Genomic DNA, 4423 nt, shown 5'->3' with positions numbered 1-4423 from the left:
TTTTGGTTCTTCGCTCTGGAGGACACAGACTTCTAAATGAATACAACTTATGAAGAATTGGACCTTTTAAAGACTCAACGTCAGCTAAAATCCCCCCCCCCCCCCCCCCCCCCCCCCTCCTTCCTGGCTGGAGCCTTTCTCTGGTCTGCCGGAGTTTGGGATATATATGCAAAGATTCCAGGAATTTGTTCAGTACGTGTAAGTTCCCAGTCAGTCCCAGAAGCAAATATTATTGCCATCTAAATAGCTGTGGAGTTTAGGAGCGTCGTTCCTATCTTTCGTACTAATGCAAACTTTTTGGATTTTCATGAAAAGCAGGAGAATCTTTTCACTGCTCCAACCTTCTGAAATTTATCTTGAACCTGGTAATACTAGTAAAAGTGCAGGTATTAGTTTAGTCTTGAGACAGAATATCTATATATCCTAGTCCAGAAATCAACAACCTCTGGCACAAGTTCTTTTCTGTCAGGTGAATGCCTAATTTTTGGGGCCTCTACTTGCCTACAATAAAATGTTTATCCAGTGACCGCTTAATGAACCTCCAGCCACATAATCACAAGTTCTTTTCTGTCAGTTGAATGCCTAATTTTTGGGGCCTGTACTGGCCTACAGTAAAAATTTTATCCAGTGGCCACCTAATGCACCTCCAGCCACATCATCAAAAGTTCTTTTCTGTCAGGTGAATGCCTAATTTTTGGGGCCTGTACTCCAGTGGCCTACAGTAAAGTTTTTATCCAGTGACCCCCTAATGTACCTCCAGCCACATCATCACAGGTTCTTTTCTGTCAGGTGAATGCCAAATTTTTGGGGCCTGTACTGGCCTACAGTAAAATTTTTATCCAGTGACCGCCTAAGGTGCCTCCAGCCACATCACCACAAGTTATTTTCTGTCAGGTGAATGCCTAATTTTTGGGGCCTGTAGTGGTTTACAGTAAAATTTTTATCCAGTTACCGCCTAAGGCTACTTTCACACTAGCGTTCGGAGCGGATCCGTCTGATGTTTCATCAGACGGATCCGCTCCGATAATGCAGACGTTCGCATCCGTTCAGAACGTCTGCATTAAAACTTAGCGTCTGCATTAGAGCGTCTGCATTAAAACTTAGAAAATTTTCTAAGTGTGAAAGTTGTCTGAGCGGATCCGTTCAGACTTTCCATTGAAAGTCAATGGGGAACGGATCCGCTTGAAGATTGAGCCATATTGTGTCATCTTCAAGCGGATCTGTCCCCATTGACTTACATTGTAAGTCTGGACGGATCCGCTCGCCTCCGCACGGCCAGGCGGACACCCGAACGCTGCAAGCAGCGTTCAGGTGTCCGCTCACTGAGCGGAGCGGAGGCTGAACGCTGGCAGGCGGATGCATTCTCAGTGGATCCGCCTCCACTGAGAATGCATTGGGGCCAGACGGATGCGTTCGGGGCCGCTCGTGAGCCCCTTCAAACGGTGCGCACGAGCGGACACCCGAACGCTAGTGTGAAAGTAGCCTAATGTACATCCAGCCACATAATCACAAGTTCTTTTCTGTCAGGTGAATGCCTAATTTTTTGGGCCTGTACTCCAGTGGCTTACAGTAAAGTTTTTATCCAGGGACCGCCTAATATACCTCCATCCACATCATCACAAGTTCTTTTCTGTCAGGTGAATGCCTAATTTTTTGGGCCTGTACTCCAGTGGCTTACAGTAAAGTTTTTATCCAGGGACCGCCTAATATACCTCCATCCACATCATCACAAGTTCTTTTCTGTCAGGTGAATGCCTAATTTTGGGGGCCTATACTGGCCTACAGTAAAAATTGTATCCAGTGGCCGCCTAAGGTACCTCCAGCCACATCATCACAAGTTCTTTTCTGTCAGGCGAATGCCTAATGTTTGGCGCCTGTACTGGCCTATAGTAAAATGTTTATCCAGTTACTGCCTCATTTTACTGTAGGCCAGTACAGGCCCCAAATATTAGGCATTCACCTGACAGAAAATAACTTGTGATGATCTGGCTGAAGGTACATTATGTGGTCACTGGATACAGATTTTACTGTAGGCCAGTACAGGCCCCAAAAATTAGGCAGTAACCTGACAGAAAATAACTTGTGATAATGTGGCTGGAGGTACATTAGGCGGTCACTGGATACAAATTTTACTCTAGGCCACTGGAGTGAAGGCCCCAAAAATTAGGTGTTCACCTGACAGAAAAGGCCTTTTATTCTGCTATATATACATAAGCCAAGGACCATTATTTGTTCTGGGTGGTGGCGGATATGTGTGGGCTGGCATTATGAAATTCAATTACACGTGGTCGTCACAGATTTAGCATTCCTCCGAGATCCATGCCTCATTCATTTTTAGAAATGTGAGGTAGTCCACACTGTCGTGAGCTAGGCGAGTGCGCTTATCGGTCACAATCCCCCTTGCTGCGCTGAACGTCCTTTCGGACAGGACACTCGACGAGGGGCAAGCCAAGAGTTCCGTGGCAAATTGTGCCAGCTTTGGCCACAGGTCAAGCCTGCACACCCAGTAGTCCAGGGGTTCCTTGCTTCTCAGAGGGTCCACATCGGCCGTTAACCCGATGTAGTCGACACCTGTCGGTCTAGGCGTTACTTGAGGCTGGATCCGGAGGGTGGCTGTCGATGGGTTGGCTCATATCAGAAGTGACCAACACATTTTCAAACCGCCTTCTTCTTGCAGGCGTGGTAGGATTGTTACCTGCACATGTGGGTGGAAATTCCTCTGCCAGCGCCCGCAACAGCAGAATGCAGCATCTCTCGCAGCAAGGCCTGGAAATGCTGAATTCTGCCAGCCCTCTGTGATACTGGTAACATGTCCACCATTTTGTGTTTGTACCGGGGGTCTAAGTACATTGCCACCCAGTACTGGTCCTCGCCCTTTATGCTTTTCATACGGGGATCTCTCTTCAAACAATGGAACATGAAGGCCCCCATTTGCACTAAATTGCCCCAAAAAGTAGGCGTTCACCTGACAGAAAAGAACTTGTGATGATGTGGCAGGAGGTGCATTAGATGGTCACTGGATAAAAATTTTACTTTAGGCCAGTTCAGGCCCCAAAAATTAGGCATTCACCTGACAGAAAAGTACTTGTGATGATGTGGCTAGAGGTACATTAGGCGATCACTGAATTAAAATTTTACTGTAGGCCAGTACAGGCCCCAAAAACTAGGCATTCACCTGACAGAAAAGAACTTGTGATTATGTGACTGGATGTACATTAGGCCGTAACTGGATAAAAATTTTACTATAGGCCAGTACAGGCCCCAAAAATTAGGCATCCACCTGACAGAAAAGGTCTTGTGATGATGTGGCTGGAGGTACATTAGGTGGTCACTGGATAAAAATTTTACTGTAGGCCAGTACAGGCCCCAAAAATTAGGCATTCACCTGACAGAAAAGAACTTGTGATGATGCGGCTAGAGGTATATTAGGCGGTTCCTGGATAAAAACTTTACTGTAGGCCACTGGAGTACAGGCCCCAAAAATTAGGCATTCACCTGACAGAAAATAACTTGTGATTATGTGGCTGGATGTACATTAGGCGGTAACTGGATAAAATTTTTACTGTAGGCCACTACAGGCCCCACAAATTTGGCATTCACCTGACAGAAAAGAACTTGTGATGATGTGGCTGGAGGTACATTAGGCAGTCATTGGATACAAACTTTTCTGTAGGCCACTGCAGTACAGGCCCCAAAAATTAGGCAATTACCTGACAGAAAAGAACTTTTGATGATGTGGCTGGAGGTGAATTAGGTGGTTACTGGATAAAATTTTTACTGTAGGCCAGTACAAGCCCCAAAAATTAGGCAGTCACCTGACAGAAAAGAACTTGTGATGATATGGCTGGAGGTACATTAGGCGGTCACTGGATACAAACTTTTCTGTAGGCCACTGGAGTACAGGCCCCACAAATTAGGCAATTACCTGACAGAAAAGAACTTTTGATGATGTGGCTGGAGGTGCATTAGGTGGTCACTGGATAAAAATTTTACTTTAAGCCAGTACAGGCCCCAAAAATTAGGCATTCACCTGACAGAAAAGAACTTGTGATTATGTGGTTGGAGGTACATTAGGCGATTACTGGATGAAAATTTACTGTAGGCCAGTACTGGCCACAAACATTAGGCATTCACCTGACAGAAAAGAACTTGTGATGATGTGGCTAGAGGTACATTAGGTGGTCACTGGATAAAAATTTTACTGTAGGCCCGTACAGGCCCCAAAAATTTGGCATTCACCTGACAGAAAATAACTTGTGATAGTGTGGCTGGAGGTACATTAGGCGGTCACTGGATAAAAATGTTACTGTAGGCCAGTACAGGCCCCAAAAATTAGGCTTTCACCTGACAGAAAAGAACTTGTGATAATGTGGCTGGAGGTACATTAGGCAGTCACTGGATACAAATTTTACTCTAGGCCACT

This window comes from Bufo bufo, chromosome 6, assembly GCF_905171765.1.
Source record: "Bufo bufo chromosome 6, aBufBuf1.1, whole genome shotgun sequence".
NCBI lineage: Eukaryota > Metazoa > Chordata > Amphibia > Anura > Bufonidae > Bufo > Bufo bufo.
The sequence above is the reverse complement of the archived record's forward strand: the minus strand, read 5'-3'. Positions refer to the sequence as shown.